Genomic DNA, 21,888 nt, shown 5'->3' with positions numbered 1-21,888 from the left:
AACAAAAATAAGCAAGTGATTGGACCATATTTTAAATTTGTATCCAGAGGTCATGTTTGATCATCGATTGGTCTCTCAAGCAGTCTCGTGATGCAATTTCGCAGGTCAGAGTTCAACATGCTTGAACTTTCCAAAGCAGAAAACTGCAAAACACTGACACAGTCACATGCATATGAATATGCAAAACAATCTCACGCAATTCGTAACTTTTTAAATCAGTGGCTAATTCGCATGAATTTGTACAATCTAATTCGTACAATTTAGTACGATTTGCTCATCACCCAGTGACGGTTGGGGTTAGGGGTGGGGTTGGATGCCACGCTTCCTTTTTAAAATCCAGCTGCAACCCAGTACTGGGAAACAACCATATACACTCATTCACAAACCCTCACACACTTTGGCCAATATAGTTTATTTATTTCACCTATAGTGCATGTCTGGCCTGTGGGGGAAAACCAGAGCACAGGGAAGAAACCCATGCCAACATGGGGAGAACATTCAAACTCTACAAAGAAATACCAACTGACCCAGCTGGAACTCAAACCAGCCACCTTCTTGCAGTGAGGTTACAGTGTTAACCACTGAGCCACCATTAAAGTGATTGTTAAAACTAAATAAAAACGTTAATAAAATTAAATAGAAACAAAGTAAAAAAAAAGTAAAATAAGTGGTATTACTGAGTAATATTAATATATAATGTTAAGCAAAAAACAAAGTATATATACCTAAACTGCATAAAAGGAGACTAGAAAGCGACTATTCGTATTTAATTATATAAATGAGTTAAAAATAAAGTTAAAAACACTCGGCAGTGGACAAAAGATCTCGCTCATCTCTCTTCTCCACAGCAGGAATGACCACGGCTGATTATAATTAGCCAATTACGCAGGTGCTCGTTACAGCTTGTTAAGGTGAGCCCCTCTGATGCAGATTAAGGAGACAGATGTTTGGCTGCTTTAATTAAGAGAGAGAGAGAGAGAGAGAGAGAGAGAGAGAGAGAGAGAGAGAGAGAGAGAGTTTCATCTAAAAGTGAGCATTTCAGTGTCCCACACAACACTTGAGCTGAGGACTCTGAATCTGCTTTGTGGGCGCATTCAGTGCCTCTTACATGAAGACATACGTCACTGACAACTCATTTATTCCTGCTGTCATACACTGATATCGTAAGCAAATGTTTATAGCTGTCAACATGATGACATCAAGGAAGCATTTGGTTTCCTAATCCACATTTCTTATTTTGATATAAACAAAACATAAAAATAAAAAACATCAAATTGCAACAACCTGCATGTATATAATATATGTATATGAGATATGTATAGATTAGTGACTATGCAAGCACCGACCACTTTATTAGGTACATCTTACTAGTACCAGGTTGGACCCCCTTTTGCCTTCATAGCTGCCTTAATCCTTCATGGCACAGATTCAGCAAGGTACTGGAAATTTTCCTTAGAGACTTTGGTCCACATGGACATAATAGCATCACGCAGTTGCTGCAGATTTGTCGGCTGCAAATCCATGAAGCGAATCTCTCGTTCCACCACATATTAAAGAGGCTCTATTGTATTGCAAGCTGGCGACTGTGGAGGCCATTTGAGTACAGTGAACTCATTGTCATGTTCAAGAAAACCATCTGAGATGATTCATGCTTTATGACATGGCTTGTTATCCTGCTGAAAGTAGCCATCAGAGGATGAGTACACTGTGGTCATGAAGGGTTGGACATGGTCAGCAACAATACTCAGGTAGGCTGTGGCGTTGACATGATGATCAATTGGCACTATTAGACCCAAAGTTTGCCAAGAAAATATCCCCCACACCATTACACCACCACCACCAGCCTGAACTGTTGATACAAGGCAGGATGGATCCATGCTTTCATGTTGTTGATGCCAAATTCTGACCCGACCATCTGAATGTCGCAGCAGAAATTGAGCCTTATCAGATCAGGCAACGTTTTTGCAATCTTCTATTGTCAAATTTTGAGACTGCACGAATTGTAACCTCAGTTTCCTGTTCTTAGCTGACAAGAGTGGCAGCCAGTGTGGTCTTCTGCTGCTGTAGCCCATCTGCCTCAAGGTTGGTAGTGTTGTGCATTCAGAGATGCTCTTCTGCAGACCTTGGTTGTAGCAAGTGGTTACTTGAGTTACTGTTGCCTTTCTGTCAGCTCAAACCAGTCAGGCCATTCTCCTCTGACCTCTGGCATGACGAAGGCATTTGCGCCCACAGAACTGCCGCTCACTGGAAATTTTCTCTTTCTTGAACTATTAAGCGTGCTCCGGCTCGGATGCAATGTGAGTGCAGGCCGTGGAGATAGAGGGGAGGGGGGACAAGCATGCTTCAGCATGGCTCAAGGCAACTGTACATAGTGTGAGTACGCCCTTATTGCCATACTACTGAAGGCAGCAGCAGATAGTTCACCTCAGATCTTGAAAATAAAATAAATAAATCGTTTGAAATCAGTGATTCAGCATCTACATTTAATAATGTTAAAGAGGTTTAATATATAATATTAGATTATAAACCTTACAGTTTTGTTGAAGTGCAGTGAGTGCACTATTCTGTGCTTCTGAATGGCTGTATTTACATTTCTGTCGTGTTTCATCTAGTGCAAAAAACCCAATTGCTTATCACTGTGTATCTTGTATTGTTTGAATCTGCGTCTTATTTCGGTGGCTGTTACTGTCCACCGGAGGTCGCATTTCGGTCGCGAACACATACTTTGAGAGCCTTCATAACATAATGAATTAAAAACGCTGTTTTCCATGAAGGCAACCCGGGTGCTGAAATATAATTTGCTAAACTGGCATAGGGTGGGTTTGAAAGACTAGGAAATTTTCAAAAGCAGAATATCTGACTTCAGCATTGTATTTCAGATAAACAAGAATGTTCACTCAGCATGTTTCTTAAAAATCTGCAAACATATTATGGTATTTTATGATTTAGAGGAGTCAAACACTTACATACAGAACCTTTAAAAAAGTGAGGGATTGCTCCATATTTAAAATTTATCTACAGAGAGGTAAAGTTTTGATCTTTAATCAGTCTCATGCAGTCACGTGACGAAATTTCGCAGGTCAGAGTTCACCAAACTTGAACTTTCCAAAGCAGCGACATGTGAAACTTGTCACACGAGGTTGCATTTCCATTCGGCTGCATTCACGTGCATATGAATGGAAGTTTATGGGGCGAGAAGTGCAGTGTGAGTTCTTGGACACAGATGCATGCATTGACAAAACATAAAGTGTGTGGGGGAGGATTTTGTTTTATTTAAAAAAAGGGAGGGGGGAATGATCACCCTGCCCCCAGTGGAAGTTACACCCCTGAGTACAACTAAACTACTAAATTTGTCAATTTTTAAAACTAAAATTTTGTGCTCTTGGTCTTTTGTTTATATTAGTAGAAGAACAGCTGAATGGTCGTGGGGAGTGGAGATCATGAGTCTGATTCCAGCGACGTTCCAGGGACAGACGAGTCTTCGCTGAGGCCATCTTCCTACCTAAACCACGGCGAATGAAGCTCTGCACAAGACTTTTGGCCAGCGGAGAAATTAAATTGGTCGTGCCCAACTGAGTCTGGTTCCCTCAAGGTTTTTTTTTCTTCACTCCCATCAGGTGAAGTTTTTTTTCCCTCTCCGTTGTCGCCACTGCCTCGCATGGTTCAGGATTGGTAGAGCTACGCATCGATGAATTTGCTCTTCAGTGTTTGAACTCTCAGTAATGATTAAATCACACTGAACTGAGCTAAACTGAACTGAACTGAACTTAAACACTAAAACCTGAACCACACTGTTCCAGTTACTATGACCATTTATGTGAAGCTGCTTTGACACAATCTACATTGTAAAAGCGCTATACAAATAAAGCTGAATTAAATTGAATTGAATTGAATTGAATTGAATAGAAATATGTGCCGAGGGCTAGTTTTGAGAACCAACAAATATGTACCCTGGATTATTTTCTGGCAGTTTTACTTTTCCAATATCCACAAATCCATCCAAAATATACACCAGGGCACATTTTCGCAATGAACCTGTGTTGACTAAATGACTCTGGCATTAATTTTTTTATGATTTTTGCTGCCAATTTTATCCACACTCCAATTTAAGAGACTAAAGTAGGGCTGCACGATTAATTGCAAAAAAAGATCACAATATCGATTCGCCCTATACATGATCTTAATTCTGCTTTTCTACGATTCAGCCAATTATATTTGCAAGGTCAAGAGAGAAGCGTAAAGGCTGCCTCTTCACTTTGTTTTATTCACTTTGCTCAGCAACATAGACACCTCCAAATGGTGTTAAAAGTGTCATATTCTGTATTTAAAAGGTACAATTTAACAAAAAATGTAATTTCTGCCTCTATTCTCAACCGCAAAATAACGCATGAGCTGACATATAGTTTGTTTACCTCAGTGTGGATGCAGTGGGGTAGCGCAAAATGCGAAGGCCCCCCTGCAGGGATCGCTGATGGGGCCCCCTGATGAAGTGGGGGGGGGGGGGGGGATACGTCATACGTCAATTTGCATATCACTAACGTCATCATGTTCTACCATTTCTGTTTGTTTAACAGCCTATGGTTACTAAAGGGGTATTTATAATTGCACTACACTTTATATATGCATGTTTATTTAACTAAATTTATTGCTGTTTGAATACAGTATGTCATTATAGATGTGAAGTGTATGTGCAGTAATCTCTCATATGTAATAAACTCAGACAAGTTCAGAAACTGTCACTAAAATATCTGTGATCGTGAACAAGAAAAGAATAAACGGTCCAATTAAATTGTTAAAATAAAGTAGAAGTAGATCGGTTTGACTGTACAAGGGAAATACCTTCACACTGCCTGTGCTAAATCATTTGTCGTCGGTACGCAGAGGGGTGATCTGCTCTCGGGCTGCAGGTGGGAGAGGCTGCTGTAGAGGACTGACTGGGCCGCCTGTCAGTGCTGTGAGGCGGGTATGAAGGTAATTCAGTTGCGAAACTCGAGAGCTTGCAAATGTAAATGTGAGCACTTGTGATAATAATATTTGTATGTGTAGGTTGAAATGTACACTTACAGCTCTGATGTGAACAGCTGAAATCCTCGATTTACACACACACAACAATCCACACACTTGTGTTTTAAATTGGAAGTTGCAGATTAATAGTTGTGCATTTGTAAAATGTCATTCACAAATACAAAGTGACAGACACACGTGTGCAAGGCAAATTTGATTGCATCTTTGCTCTACAACCACAGGTCGGCACTCACAACCTCTCAGATTCGTCAGTACAACTACAAATCTCCCGCGCTCTGACTTTTGCAACACATCTCCCGCGATCTCTGTAGCAGAACTCATCTGTGCACTCGCAGATGCAGAGGCGTGAGCAGCGCGGGGCGGGGGAGGGGCGGGGCAGGTGTAAAGCTGTTTGATTGGCTGATGCCTGACCAATGAACAATGCCAGCAGCCAACAGGACTGAGGTGCAAAATAATAATTTCCCACGATTATTTCATTAGTTAGGGTTTATTTAAACTCTTTTCTGAAGAGATTCTTGTTAAAAATCATAAATTCTGTGGAAATGTACATACCAGTAAAAGAGCAGCAAAGCCAGTTTATTGGCTAGAGCCAGCCAATGAGATGGGGCGTTTCTGTTTGTCAGCACACAGGGCAGCTCACGTTGTTGGAGGCCGCGAGCAATCAGAGGGTAAGTTATGATTTTTAATAATTATCTATATGTTCAATACTGTTAGCTAAGCTAAGGACTGTGCTGGGTGCTTCTCTTGTTTGTTTCTTATATAAGAAAACAGTTATGAGTTATCTAGGAGCTGCTTTTAATCATGTTATATGGTTCTAAAGATACGATTCAACCCACATGAAATAAGAAGTTGTAATAGTATTTATAGTAAATAATATTACGTTTTTGAACCATACTAACTATAATAAACTGTATTATACTGTATATATTGCAGTATCTACAACTTTGTTAATGAATGCAACAGCACACTGTAGTATTAACTAGCATGAACTTTAATTAATTGAAGTATACTTTATATGTAAAACCTAATACATTTTAAAGCAGTTTCATTTCTTTCTGATTTATACATCTACATGCATTGCATCTGATTTAGGTCCAGAACTTGCATCCTTCAACATGATATGTGTGTTCAAAGGAAGAGCAACTAGGTGAGGGAGACAGTGTCCATCGCTCAGCTGAGGGTCCACTTTGAACATCTCATCTGCAGGGTTAAGCAACATAAGCTGAACAGTCATCATCTCTCTCTATTACAGCGAGCATCAACCAGCTTTACACAATGGCTTGCTTTCTGACCATTAGTAAAGGCTTGAGCAAAGGATTAAAGAGGAGATAACATTTGATGGGTAATGATGAAGTTGGATTTACCACCTCCATCTCATTATGAACAAGGAAAAACCCTGAAATATTTCAATACAAGTAACTAGACATTTGCACTGCACTTATTTGGACTGTAAATTTTATTTGACAAATAACATTCCCTTACAGAACAGGTGTCAAACTCAGTTCCTGGAGGGCTGCAGCTTTGCAAAGTTTAGTTCTAACCCTAATTAAACACACCTGATCAAACTAATTGAGTCCTTCAGGTTTGTTTGAAACTTTCACTTAAGTGTGTTGAAGCAGGGTTGCAACTAAAAACGTGCAGGGTTACGGCCCTTCAGGAACTGAGTTTGACACCCCTGCCTTACAGTAAAGTGTAAAAATACTACATTAAACAATTATCAAAATAAAAGTTGTGTGTGGGTGAGTGTGTGTTTTGTTCAAATCTGTAGTCATCTTGGCAGGTAAAAAGAGAAAATAAATGGTCGGCTTCCTCTTGAATGATCTGAATCATTTTGAAGTGTTTGTAGATGAGCTGGATCATCATGTCATCTTTAGCATAAATAACATCCTATTCAAGCTATGCAGCTTCTCTGAGTTCCTCATCGACTTGAAACATGCTGATCTCTCCTGTCACTCCATCCTTACAGGAAACTGAGAAATAAAGGTAGTAACTTTCATAATTAAAAAAGTGATATAAAGGACACACTGTACACAAACATGTAAATAGATAGATGGATAGATAGATATGATGCAGGTTATAATAACAAAAACCGGTATGATCTGTAAGAAACTGAAACGCCTAGTGTTATTTTTAATTGCTATTAATGTGTGCGTGTGTGTAAATATACTTCAATTAATTAAAGTTCATGCTAGTTAATACTACAGTGTGCTGTTGCATTCATTAACAAAGTTGTAGATACTGCAATATATACAGTATAATACAGTTTATTATAGTTAGTATGGTTCAAAAACGTAATATTATTTACTATAAATACTATTACAACTTCTTATTTCATGTGGGTTGAATCGTATCTTTAGAACCATATAACATGATTAAAAGCAGCTCCTAGATAACTCATAACTGTTTTCTTATATAAGAAACAAACAAGAGAAGCACCCAGCACAGTCCTTAGCTTAGCTAACAGTATTGAACATATAGATAATTATTAAAAATCATAACTTACCCTCTGATTGCTCGCGGCCTCCAACAACGTGAGCTGCCCTGTGTGCTGACAAACAGAAACGCCCCATCTCATTGGCTGGCTCTAGCCAATAAACTGGCTTTGCTGCTCTTTTACTGGTATGTACATTTCCACAGAATTTATGATTTTTAACAAGAATCTCTTCAGAAAAGAGTTTAAATAAACCCTAACTAATGAAATAATCGTGGGAAATTATTATTTTGCACCTCAGTCCTGTTGGCTGCTGGCATTGTTCATTGGTCAGGCATCAGCCAATCAAACAGCTTTACACCTGCCCCGCCCCTCCCCCGCCCCGCGCTGCTCACGCCTCTGCATCTGCGAGTGCACAGATGAGTTCTGCTACAGAGATCGCGGGAGATGTGTAGCAAAAGTCAGAGCGCGGGAGATTTGTAGTTGTACTGACGAATCTGAGAGGTTGTGAGTGCCGACCTGTGGTTGTAGAGATAAGATGCAGTCAAATTTGCCGTGCACACGTGTGTCTGTCACTTTGTATTTGTGAATGACATTTTACAAATGCACAACTATTAATCTGCAACTTCCAATTTAAAACACAAGTGTGTGGATTGTTGTGTGTGTGTGCAAATCGAGGATTTCAGCTGTTCACATCAGAGCTGTAAGTGTACATTTCAACCTACACATACAAATATTATTATCACAAGTGCTCACATTTACATTTGCAAGCTCTCGAGTTTCGCAACTGAATTACCTTCATAGGCGGGGGAGGGGCCGGCGGCATCACACGCAGCTCGTTGAAAAGAGTAGTGACGGTACAGTATGGACAAATGACAGTCTAAAAAAATCTCCAATAACACACAAAAAAGTCGCTAGATTTGTCGCTAGGGGGGTCTGAAAAGTCGCTAAATCTAGTAAAAAAGTCGCTAAGTTAGCAACATTGGCGGCAAGCAATCAGAATGAAGTATTCCACCGCTTGAGAGGTGTTCAGAGAACACAGACCTGTGAACTTTGGTTCCGACCACAGTTGTTCCCAAGAGTTTGATTATTGCGGTTGCCGGATTTTCAATTATTGAAAATTGCGATGACGCGGGGCCCCCTAATCATGTCCACTTTAGTGAACAGAACCTGCAAGCGTTGTGAATAACAGGTAATAAAGTTGTAGATAATCGTCAGTTTGTTGCACAGAGCAATCATTTGAGAGCCATCCGGGATATATGATTTGCATGTATGGTTTTTTTCTCAGAGTGACGGCGGCCATGACATGAGCGTACTCGCCAGTGAAAGTTAAACTGGGGCACAAATCATTTAAATGATTATATCGCATATTAAAGTTATGATTACAACAATCATTTGATATGTTATTTCTTTCATAGGGAACACGTGTTGGGCATGTAACACGTTATATGTTGGGCATTTTTTTGTTATATGTATAGTCCATATAACAATAAAATAATAACAATAATAATAGCTCACTCATGTTAACCTTTATTTTACATCTACACAATCATGAGAACATCATAATCTTGATTTTAGCCAGAATCCTGCAGCCCAACACTAAAGCATATCAAACATGAGAGTTTGATGCATTACAGTCAACACAGACAAAATACCATGAAATTGTGTTTCGATGGAGCATGTGGTTATAAATAAAAATAACTTTCTTTTATGGTTTTGGCTTACTAGAATAACCCAGTAATAAAGAAATCACACACTCATGCCTAGAAATCACACTCTCATAAATGCACAACACTTTCTCACCTTCAGCCCAAACAACTGCCACAACAACAATTCCAGTATATACAGAAGCACACATTAGTCCACCTTTTCTTACTCTTACTGTCAAAGCAGGCCAGTTTCCTTATAAGGTGAAGGAACTATAAGGTGCACTGGGAGAGCGATACGAGAAGAGCTGTTTTAACCGTTTGAGTGCCAGACAGTTTTGAGTGTCCTTGTGGTCTGACTGACTAAAAGCTCTCGACGTTTTCGTCAGTCTGAGAACTGGCAGCTCCGTCACGAGACCACCAAACAACACACACCCCACGAGCCACACCTGCTTTCTTGCAGATCCTCTGCCAAAATCCACACACACACACTGACATGTCTAGTCATCGCTGTGGTGTAAAGAGGGACATTCAAGCATAACCAAACACTTTAGCCGGCTTATGCACAACTCTCAGGGTTATACCAGTTAGAAAACACAATTGACCACAAAGGAAACACCCTATAATATTAAACAATCTCTCTTGAATGGCTCAACATTTGGTTTGCTTCAGACAATGTTTTTCTTGTCAGACATATCTACTGGGTGGAAGAGTTTTAAAAGAGACTGCAATGACACTGCAATGACACTGAAAGTGCTTTACAGATAGGGGGAATCTCCTCATCCACCACCAGTGTGCAGCATCCACCTGGATGACAAGACGGCAGCCATTTTGCTGCCATACCGCACATCATTGTGATGAAGCCAATTATGATATGGGGAGGGTAAGGAGGCCATGATGGACAGGCCAGTGGGCAAATTTGGCCAGGATGCCAGGCTGAAACCCCTACTCTTTTTTAATGTCTCATCCGAAAGACAGCGCTCACAGAGCAGTATAGAGTCCCCATCTCTATACTGGGGCATTAGGACCCACACAGACTGCAGGTTGAGTGCCCCCTGCTGGCCTCACTAACACCACTTCCGCCAGCAACCTAGCTTTCCCATGTGGTCTCCCATCCAGGTACTGACCGGGCGCAGCCCTGCTTAGCTTTAGTGGGCGACCATGTGAGAGTTGCAGAGAGCTAGTTGCCTGCTAACACTCATTTAAGTCAAAATTGAATTAGTTTTTTCTTAAAATAAGCTAAATAATCTGCCAATGAGGCAAGTAAAATAATCCTGTTTTCAGTTTGAAAAAATATTTTTTACTTACCTCATTTACAGATTGGTATGCTTGGAAAACCTCACTTAATTTTGACTTACAATTTCTGAAAACAAAACAATATTTGTTTACTTGTCTAGAAAATGCTTCTGGCTTTAAGACTTTTTAAAGATATTTGGACTAAAAACAAGAAACATCTGAGAGCAAGGTGATGGTTTGATTATGAATATGAATGAATATTGATTGTCATAATTATTTTTAAGCTTGTTTTGTTATTATATGCAAATGATATGACTCGTTATATTATCTGATTCATTATATTATATGATTTAAAAGTCTAAAGCAGTGGCTCTCAAAGTGAGGGTCACAAGACAATGAGGGGGAGGGGGCACTATGATTAATTATTAATACAATAATTAGTAATTTCATTTAATTAAAATTACTAATACTATTAGAATTGCCATATATTATCCATAACCTTAAATAGTTTAACTTATAATACATTTAATATATACTTATTCAATATTTACAAAAAACAACAACATGCAAATAAAATGCCATCAGCCCTTCATTTTTTTTCCAGTGGATTGTGACCCCTGGGGTTATAATGCTAGATTAAAGTCAAAGCAATAGTGTTAGTTGCAGCAGATTGATTTTACGGCACAATGTTAAACATTGACACCTTTATAGCACTCACATACATTAAAAATAAAGCCAACGACTGAACATGAAGATGATCTCCAAGTGGCGATCTTTAAAATTATACCAAGAACAGTCTTGTTCTGTAAACACTGTGCCCACCATCTTCATTAGGGGAGGTTGTTATATGGGTGTCAGACTGTTGCACTCTTTTGTGTTGTCAAAATGCTCATGTCTATATAGTTTCTATTGGTGTGTGTGAACCATTGGTGTATATATAATTGGATCCTTCTGTGTAGCTTGACAATCTGTGCCAATTTTGAGAAAATACAGAAATGTGACATCCAAGAAAACATCCAAGGCGAGAATCTAGTCAAGAAGTTAAAAATATTAAGAACTTTGTGTCATCCTTAACTCGTATTCATCTACAAGTCTACACTTTTACATCTGTTTTTCTTCTGTGGTACAAATAAAAGGACAAATTGGATTGAAGGTCCCACTTTATATTAAGTGTCCTTAACTACTATGTACTTACATCAAAAAAATAAATACAATGTACTTACTGTGTTTATAATGTATTTGAGAACACGTGTGTGCTTTTGAGTTGGGATAGAGGTTTTCGTTATGGACAGGTTCGGTGGCATGGGAAGGTTTAAGGGAGGGTGTTAAGGTGTAAAGAATGGTCAACAGTGTATTTACAAATGTAATTACAAAAGTTAATAACAGATGTAATTACACACATGTATTTAATCAAGCATAAATACACAGTAAATACATGTATTTACACAATAAGTATATTGTAACAAACTATTTATTCCTGTGTAAGTACATATTAGTTAAGGCCACTTAATATAAAGTGGGACCGGATTGAAAAATCAATCCAAAGAAATAATGAACCACAATGACTTTGCTCATATAGGCAAAAAAGCAATAAATAAACTACTAATTATCTGTTTATTATAATAGTAAAGTAGAAGCTGGGTTTAGGTTTTGGGTGGGATAAGTGATGCAGAAAAAGATCATACTTAATAACTACTAATGAACAGTTAATATCCTAATAATAGGCTTGCACTAAGCCAGCAGTTAATAATATGAATTGTGACTAAACTAAAGTGTTTCCAATATTTTCTGTTGTTTTGGATGCACATATTCATGTTCTGTGTCAACGTGTGGAAAAACTAACTAACATAAAAGTGTGATTTTGAGTCAACAGACGAAAATACTGTGAATTTTTTTTAAGATTTGCTAGAGAATGCAGCTGACAATAAAAATATACAGTATATATAATTGGATCGTTTTATGTAGCTCGAGAATCTAAGCGAATTTTACGAAAATCCTCAACAGAAGCGTTTGGAAAAACATCCAAGGCGTCAATTTAGCAAAGAAGTTAAAAATATTATGAACTTTGTGTCGTCCTTTACTCATATTCATATATCATTCAACACGTTTACATCTGACTTTCGTCTGTGGTACAAATAAAGGGGCAAAGTGGATTGAAAAATCAATCCAAAACAATAATAGACCACAATGACTTCCATCATATAGGCAAAAGCATTAAATAAACTACAATATCGATTTAAACGTGGCATTATTTCCCCTGCATGACGTCTATTAAGCCTTGAAACTGCTCCACTTGGAGACGCATTAAAGCACATAAACTCATTCTGCTATTTCATAGCGTGTTATAAACTACACAGCATCTGATGTTTACTGAATTGGGGAATGTTCTTGCACACATTAGCGTGCATGTCATGAGTAAGATCTTGCATCGAGAGAGTTGAATTTAAATAAGTTGTACAAAAGTGTATCTTGATGTTCACACCCTGGTGTTGATGATTATCGAGGCTTTGACAGCTGCAGCCATCGGTCGGAAAAGAGAAGCAGCCGGACCAGTTCACACACACACACACACAGAGAGAGAGAGAGAGAAAGAGAGAGAATGATACTTTCAGTTTCTCGACAAAACCCACACACACTCACTCATATGCACGCATTAACATAACCACAGGTGACAATGCGTTTTTCTAGTTGTTCACACTCAGTAACAGACAGAGAGTACAAGTAAGTATCTGGAAATTCACAAAGTGAGTAAAACAAGCCATCATATTTTATGGTAGTCTGTGAGTATGTATATATATATATATATATATATATATATACACACACACACACACACACATATGTGCAAAAGTAAAAAATTTCATATTTAACCACAAAATAAAAGCCCCAAATGAAATAAAAAAGAAAAGTAATCCGACTTTTATTTATTAAGTTCCTTGCTAAAGTATTTAATTTAGATGAAAAGGCAATATATTTTATTTGTGAAGTATTTTTGCATCACTTTCGTATTTGTTGACTCAGATTTCATTCATCTTTTGTTTAAAACTGCATCAGATTAATGTGAAATAAATATAAAATAACTATGAAACAAATAGGAAATAAATCTAAATAAATACCAATAATAAATAAATAAAACATCCATTTTCTTTATGCAGTTTTAAAAATATATACCCGATGCATCTTCGTGCTCACTTTTCGCAAGAGTCGCCCACATGTAGGCCAGGTTATGGGAAGATGCATTGCTGGAACCCAAACTAGGCGATCAGACCACAGCAAGATGACTAGAACATCTACAAGTACACCGCTGGGTCACATTATTACCACAGAACTCTCTGAGGGAAACATATGCCAGCATGTGACGGCGGCTTTATTAGCAGATGCGCAGCACAGTAATTCTGACACTCACTGATGAGTAACACATGAGATCAGTACTGGCTAGTGACCATGGAAATGCTACTTAGATCACATGAGATCAAGCTTCTCACTGAAAGCATTGGAAGAGGGGAATGTTTTGTGAGGTCTTTCTATATGCATGTGCTGTTAATGCTCGTAACAGTGCGGTAACTAAAACTACACAGTTAAACTAACTGTGTTGAATACAGTGCTTAGCATATAATAGTACACCCCTCACAAATCTATCTTTTAAATTCATATTTTAATAGGAAGCTGTACAATATTATATTTGTGCATATACATTAGATTAATCAGTTCTGAAGCCAAATCTGGCTTATCTAACAAAATAACTTACAATAACGGTCAAAAAGATAGTACAGTTGAAGAAAAATAGTTATATAAAAAAAATAAATGCAAATTTTAAAAAAGAGGGGAAAAAAAAGCAAATTTTTTTTAAAGATTTCGTTGAAATTTTTTAGATTGTAATTTAGTTTTGCAATATTTTCCAGGAATTTAAATGTATTATCTTTCAATTTCTAAATATGTCTGGTGACTAAAAAAATATTTGAATAATATATCTGTTTAATAAATCTGTTTTGTTTAAATGCACCAAAATACATCACCTATATTAACTGAGAAATTGATAAAATATTTATTTTCAAAATGGGGTGTACTCAGTTATGTTGAGCACTGTATATGAACATTTTTATGTTCGAGTTGACATGGATTCAACATTATGAATTTCATTTTTTGGAAAATGTGGTTGAAAACAAAATATCTCATTGGTTATTTTTGTTTATCATGGTCTGAAGATGATCTGTTGCATTTTTTGTTCAAATCTGTAGGAAGAGTGCAGAAAAAAATCTGGGGATGATTGAATATATGTGAATTTCTCACATTTTTAAAATTCATTTAATTCATTGATTTATATATTTTCTTTTTGGCTTAGTCTCTTTATTAATTAAGGGTCGCCACAGCGGAATGAACCGCCAACTTATCCAGCAAATTTATCAGTTAGTTGACGCCCTTCCAGCCATTTATTTTGACCACTAGGTGGCGTCGTTATATGTGCCAATTTTTATCAATTCGATGGTATGTTCCAAAATAAACTTCATGAGATGTTTATGCCAAATAGTTGGTAAAATACAGAAAACCCAACCACAGGGTTAAATTTTTAAATGACATTTCTAACCAAACCACATTACGCAAATTTGAATTTCAACAACTCTTATTTAGAGTATAGCCACTGAAATCCATAGCAGGAAAAAAATACGATGGATAAAAAAGATAATTCATAAATGTTTATCTAAATATTTCAACAAAGGCTCATTCTGAAAACGTAACCGTATGTACATTTCTGGAGATCGCAAATTATGTAGAAAGAAGTATGCATGGCTACATTTTGTTTTTGAAACGAATGCTACTGGGCGGAATGACACTGTTCCTTTTCGCGCTTACCAGCTGACCACTTACCTCCATGATGACTGCTTTCCCGCTGTTACTAGTTTGTCCAGTTAGTTCGCCATGTACATTGGCAAACTTGATATGCAGAGAGAAGTTGACCACAACGATGGGGTTCGAGTCTGGCGAAGAACGGTTTCGGAAAGCAGTTAAGACAAAAACAAAAGCCAAAAAATTTAATAAAGAAGTAAATAACAGGGTGAAAATGTGGTAAAATCTGAAAACATGGTAAAAATCAGGCAAGGGCTTTTCTTTTTCAGGATTGCTTTTAAAAATTTGTTGGGTTTAGGGAAGTGGCTGGGTGGGTCAATAAGTGTTTTTGAAAACACTATTGGTTGAGTTTAGAGCAGGAGGAGGGTGGGTCAGTTGATTAGTCAGTCAGTCAATTTGAGATCTGAAAAAGCATACACAACGGCCTGTGGTGGATTTATGAAAAATAAAAAAGTAGCTTCTGAGTGGTATTTGGCGCTCTCCAGATATGTATATAGGGGTACATTTTCAGAATGAGCCTGTGTTGAAATATTTGTTTACAACACAAGTGGAATCAATAAATGATGACATAATTTTCATTTCTATCATTTAGAAATAATGTGTCACTATATTAAAAAGGTAATATAGATCACGTTTACTCTCCAATGTCCAAGTTATTAATGCCCTATTACTTCCACTGCGAGACATTTTGCCTATAAAGTCGATATGATTGTGTGAGCGTTTCCTTTTTCACATGCATCACCTATAAGTGCAATGCAAACCACACTTCCTCCAGACATCACTCTCTCTATATATCAAGCACTCACACATACACACTCACACTTCTTTGTAAACCATCTGCAGGGAAGTGAGTTAACACTATAGTTTCTGGAAATGGCTTTTACTGTTTTATATTATCGACTGATGAGTCTGCAGGGGGGGAATCAATACAACACAATTAAGCATGTCATCTTAGCATTACACTCCCAGAATATAAAAAGACAAGTGATGACATGAGAGGTGACAGATTTTTATTTATTTATAAGGCCTTATCTGTCTGCTCAATCATTGTTTTCTGTGGATGCTAAGGGTGTCAAGATCCTCCAAATCCTCGATTCGATTACATTTTCGATTCTAAAGGCACGATTCGATTTGATTTTCGATTATGAATAATTAATTAATTAAAGACCAATTATTTATTTGCAGCCTACCGTTTAAACTACCTGACCTGCATGGTCTTTGTTTTACCCATAAACAAATCATACAGTAAATGAATAAAGGCAAGATACACACACAATTACCACCTGTCAATCACTTTTTCTGCGGGACTCGTGAATAGGCAGTGATCTGTGTCGTTATAATGGCGTCAGTAAAAAAGACGCACAACCAACAGGAACCAGCCAACAGTATCTGAGGTGTTCGCTAAAATGACTAAGTACAAGTGAGTGAAAGATTGAAGCAGTCCTTTGACTGCCTGGACCTGCTGTCTCGAGCGCATGGCTGTATGTGCATCTGTGTCTGTGTGGTCACGTGATGTGCATTTTCAGAGGTAGAGAGGAAGGAGGGCTGCTCAGAAATGCTACACGCCACTGTGGATGTCAAATCGTTGTCGTTCTAAAATGCCATTTAAAAACAAAGACAGAGTAAACAGGGCCTGAGTGTGTACTTTTCGCGAGCGGATTTGCAACGGGGGCGGGCAGAGGATCGCGATGCCGGTGTTGTCTATCGGACGAACCGTACGTAATACGTACATAGCAGAGCTTGCAAACTGTGTTTTTTTGTCGACAACACGAACGTTGTCAACATAACTCACTGGAAATCCAAAATGCTTACACACCGGCGACTTCATTGAAAGAGCAGAGGGTTTAAGATCTCTCGACGGGTCTCCTGCTTCTGCAGATTAACAAGCACTTCAACAAGCCTGTTATTTTCCCGCTTGGCAAGCCAAGCTGACGTGACATGGGGGCGTGACAGCATCGACGATTCTATTTTTTGATTCGATAATCGAAATTGAGCATAAATTTCTATCTATTTCGATTATAAATCGAAATCGTGACACCCCTAGTGGATGCATGACGAAATCGCACTCAATCGTATTTATTTCTGTAACTTCAGTTCCTGCTGGTACTAACATCCTGCTTAAATCAGACTAGGTCAAATCTGATAAGCAGGAAAAGGTGTAAAAAAAAATCACCTGACAGACAGAATGGAAGACAACTCAAGGTCAGCAATCCAGAAATGACTGATTTGCTTAGTCATATTCATTCAAAATAAAAAATGTTTTTCGTATTCCACTATCCCAATCATTGATCCAAAATATCCTTAACAGGGTCATATTATGCTTTTTTTACCAGATGTTATACAATAGAAATATTCAGTGTCAGAATATCTGTCTGTACAGATTCATGCTCAAAATACCTGACAGATCATTTATATATTATACTATGCTGCAAGTCCTCCGTTTATGCGTCTTTCATTTATTTTCCTCTGGCAAAGTCCCTTTTTTATCAGGTGTCTTTACAGTGGGATGAACCGCCAACTATTCCGACATATGTATGAGATGCGCTCTCCAGAATCTCGCTGGAAGTAGTAAGTCAGTAAGTTTTTCGAATTCTATGAATTTGGATATACTACTCGGCTCGCATACTGATTTTAGCATACTGAATAGTATGGAAGTATGCGGTTTCAGACGCAGCCTATGTCTTTGGACCGTGGGGGAAACTGGAAGAAATCCCAAGCAAACACAGCAAGAAAATGCAAACTCTACACAGAAATGCCAACTGGCCCACCCGGGACTCAAACCAGCAACCTACTTGCTGTGAGGCGACAGTGCTAACCACTGAGCCACCGTGCTGCCCCATGTGTGTCTTTGTAAATGCAAATGAGCTGCTACTCCCCGCCCCCTTTTTCAGAGAAGGGAAGAGCTTTTACAGCTTGTGCCTCAATTACTCTTGGAGAAAAAAAAAACATCTGCATAATAGTTTAAATCCTGTCAGATTAAACTTTTGATGTGCAATTTTCTGCAGACTTTTCCCAATCTCACCACCACCCCCTAACCCCCATCCCCTACTCTCAAACATCCTGTCAATATATACTGTCCCATTACAAAAAGTTCCAAAAATAAATCTGAATCAGGAGTGCCCAAACTTTTTCCTTTGAAGGGCCAAAAACCAAACATCATTGAGAGCTGTGGACCGAACATAAAGCTACCATGGGTTATCAAGGGTAATTTCTTAATGTATGTCCTAATATTTTAAAATAAATCAAAAACATTACTTTGAATTGTATTGTCTAATGTAGTATCACTTTTAAAATAATAACTTATAGCAATAAAAACATAAACAATCACATTTAAAACACAGTGGAGTTCAATGCTGAATACAATAGTCAAGCAGAATCTGCCCTTCACTTAATTTGCTCACCGAAGTCTCTGCATTGCAGGATGACAGTATGTACATTTAAACAAAATGTGATTAATTTACACCATCTAATTGAAACATTTAATTTCAGTAAGCTTTCAACAATAAAACAAACAAAGGGTTTTATTAAAGGGTTGCATTAAATTTGAATTGACAATCTCAAAACTATCCCCATCATTCTCTCTCTCTTCTCAGATAGGATGGTGGGCCAAATCTAAGGTTACCATGGGCCAACTTTGGCCTGAAATCCCTAGTTTGGGTATCTCTGATCTAAACAAATGTCAAAACTCACAAAAATCCTCACATTTACCAAATAACCATGTCTCTTGGATACAGTGAAAACAAACTGCTAACATAACTTAATTGATCACTTATTTTTAATTGTTTCACATTCCTAAAACTCAGAATTCAGGACAATCCAGATATTTGACAGAGGTTGGAAGATTACTTACATTTGTGCATGGTGATACAGAAAGTAACTCTCTTTTGAGTGGACTTAAGTACTATCTTTAATATGTTAATTAACTCCTCCTTTCCTAATATACACCTACATTCTTACAAAACAATAGCTAGTTATCATCAACCAGACAATTCCCATCCTACAAATGTTCATTCATGCAATTTTCCTTCGGCTTAGTCCCTTTATTCATCAGGGGTCGCCACAGCGAAATAAACCACCAACTTATCAGATGCTCTTCCAGCTGCAACCCAGTACATGTTTCCAGCTTTAAAATATCTTCTTTTGAGTTCAACAGAAGCAAAATAGAAAATGAAAACAGGTTTGGAACAAATGAAAGTTGAGTAAATTATGGCAGAAATATAATTCCCTTTAAGGTGTGTTCTTGTGTTTGTAGTCCAGGCTGTTCTGGAACACACATGCACTTCTGCTAATTTCGAAAAGAGGAAGCACTCCAGAGCCAAGAGAAGAAGCCAGACTAATGGCTAATTGGGGTGGTCGTAGAGCACATTTCTGTTTTTCTTTTCCTTTTTTCTCTCTTTTGTTCCCTTTGGGTGGAGGATTATTGAAAACTCTGATTGCAACACTGCATGAAGCAACAAGACATGTTGGGGCCCAAAAAAAGAAAGATCGATGTGCTTCTGCTAATGCGTGTGAATGGAAAGCAAACAAAATATAGCTACCAAAAGTGTGTGCACACTCATATGCATGCCCGTCCTGCAATTTACAGTTACAAACAGCATTTAGGTGAAACTTTACTGACAGCGCACCGCCACCAAAAGGGAAATCACCAACACCTCAGAAAGCTAAATATAATTTAAGACAGTTCACTTTGCAACATCGGTTTCAAACAAGGTCTGCCTGCTCAAACAATCTCACACAACGACTAGCATAGAAATAATTAAGAAGGAATGCTGACTGAAAACAGTGCCTGATGTCATTTAATTGCACTTAAAACACCCTTATCTAGACATGCCATTTCAAAGGGGAAGACCTCACAAGATTTTGAGAACATGAGCCAGGCCTCGGGGCGCCTTTATGTTACAGAAAGAGAAATTTAAGGGAACCCAAAACAATGACTGTGCTTCCAAAAGTATGAATAGTCTCTCACGTGTGTGTGTGTGTTTGTGTGTGTGTGATGTGATTTGTTTGGGTGTGTGTGGGACGTTACTCACAAAAACACTCACTGATACACTCTGACCTCACGACATCAGAGAAATGACATCACTTTTCATGACCTGATGGTGACCTGTAGTCGTTCCTGAGTCCCTGGATAAGAGCGCTGAGAAAATAGCATGACTTCTGACCTTCAGACAAGTGGAAAATATGATTATTATTATGTTTTTAACATTTAACCAATTAAATTAGTTAATACAAGAACAATTTATTAAAAGGAACAGAGCGTTTATTAAATAAATTGGGTGGAGCTGAGACAGCATTTGTTGATGACTATATTTTTGGCACCACTCCCTATAATTCTGAGAATCAAGGCTAGTAAATGTTGCTCTGTGGGTCTGGAATTTATTACCAACAAGTTCTGGCATGGTAAAGCAAATCAGATCATTTACCACAGACACATTTGTCATTGAGGTTCAAATTAATTCTTGGAGGATGCTTAATTAACACCTAAAGTAGAAGAATAAGGGTTTACCTTAGATACATTACCTAAAACCACAGGACTAGCACTCATTCAGTTTGCCAGTAAGTATATTAAACGTGAATGCAGCTCTCATCAGTGCTTAAATATTCCTATTGATGTCTCAGCTTTAAGTCATGTTGTTGTTATTGTGTTGTCTGTTTGCAAAATAGAAACTATTAAGTAATCGTTACTTATTTTGTACTCACCCGTCGCTCCAAACTCACGACGTTTTCATTGATGAAAAACATGAGGAGTTCGTTATAAAGCGCGCGAAAAAACACACAAAGTAGTCCTCAGTGTTCCTGTGTAGTGTTCAGTCTGCTAAATACTGTATATTCGACGGTTTTGTGTGAGAAATTACGCCGATTTGAGTTGTAATCATTTAAAATCAGTTCCTCTGACGAAATTCGAACGCACGTCAGACGTTACGTCAGCGCATGGAGTCCCCGCGGCCGACGCCATAACGAAAATACCCGCCCGAAAAATGACCGCCAATAACTATCGCCTGCCTTCAGCTTGTCGTTCTCAAAAAATCATACAAACACAAGCAAAAAGTCATACAATTCAATGACAGAACGCATCCTTGATTACTGTCAGCTTCTCCATCATCATTTTATGTTAAATTTATTGCAAATGTGACAGGACTGACAGAAACATGGGGAGTGGGGACAATTGTAAATATATTTGTGGAATTTATTTATAATGTTTGTAGTGTTTTTAATAAATTGATGTGAATGATAATAACTTAAACTTGCCAACAGTTTTTAGCATAACAAAAAGCTGTAGGTTCAATTGGGCTGAGGACAAGGACAATGACAGGGTTTGTGCATTTGTAAAGTGTGTTTAATACGGTGGAAAAATCTGATAACCAAACGAATTACATACTCATAGGGCCAGACGGAATCTGCAGAGGTTTTTTGAAATTTCTGCTAAGAATTTTGGTAAAAATCTGCAGATTTCTGCGGAATTATTTTGAGAGTATAACTAGTAACTAAAACCTTAATATGTAAATAAAAAAATTATATCTTTTAAACTTTTATTTAATGTTTTAAATGCAAATCCAATTAGATTCACTTTATTTGTTAAACAAAGCAAGTCTCTCATAAAATATATCTACTAAAAGACAGAAAATATTACTAAACAAATGTATTGTACAAAATTGTACAAAATTCAGATGAACATTTCTATACTAGTCAATAATTTTACTGTAA

At 37.8% G+C, this 21,888-nt stretch overlaps 2 long non-coding RNA genes across 3 annotated transcripts in view; one reads left to right on the top strand and one right to left on the bottom strand.

Moving 5' to 3' along the window:
* The window catches only part of si:ch211-145g9.7, a 72,944-nt gene extending 51,828 nt beyond the window's left edge, over positions 1 to 21,116 (bottom strand). Inside the window, exons 1-2 of one of the 2 annotated variants that reach the window (XR_012382245.1) lie at positions 20,884 to 21,116; positions 20,214 to 20,345 (exon numbers count right to left, since the gene is read on the bottom strand). This is a non-coding gene — a long non-coding RNA (si:ch211-145g9.7). The remainder of the gene's footprint in view (positions 1 to 20,213; positions 20,346 to 20,883) is intronic. The other variant, XR_012382246.1, reaches the window with a different exon arrangement.
* Positions 5,419 to 6,823, top strand: LOC141375089 (uncharacterized). Its single transcript, XR_012382254.1, has 2 exons — positions 5,419 to 5,693; positions 6,118 to 6,823. It is a non-coding gene; the product is annotated as an uncharacterized lncRNA (long non-coding RNA).
* Positions 21,117 to 21,888: the final 772 nt, after the last annotated feature.

The sequence above is a fragment of the Danio rerio genome, chromosome 1 (assembly GCF_049306965.1).
Source record: "Danio rerio strain Tuebingen ecotype United States chromosome 1, GRCz12tu, whole genome shotgun sequence".
Taxonomy (NCBI): Eukaryota; Metazoa; Chordata; class Actinopteri; order Cypriniformes; family Danionidae; genus Danio; species Danio rerio.
The sequence above is the reverse complement of the archived record's forward strand: the minus strand, read 5'-3'. Positions and strand labels throughout refer to the sequence as shown.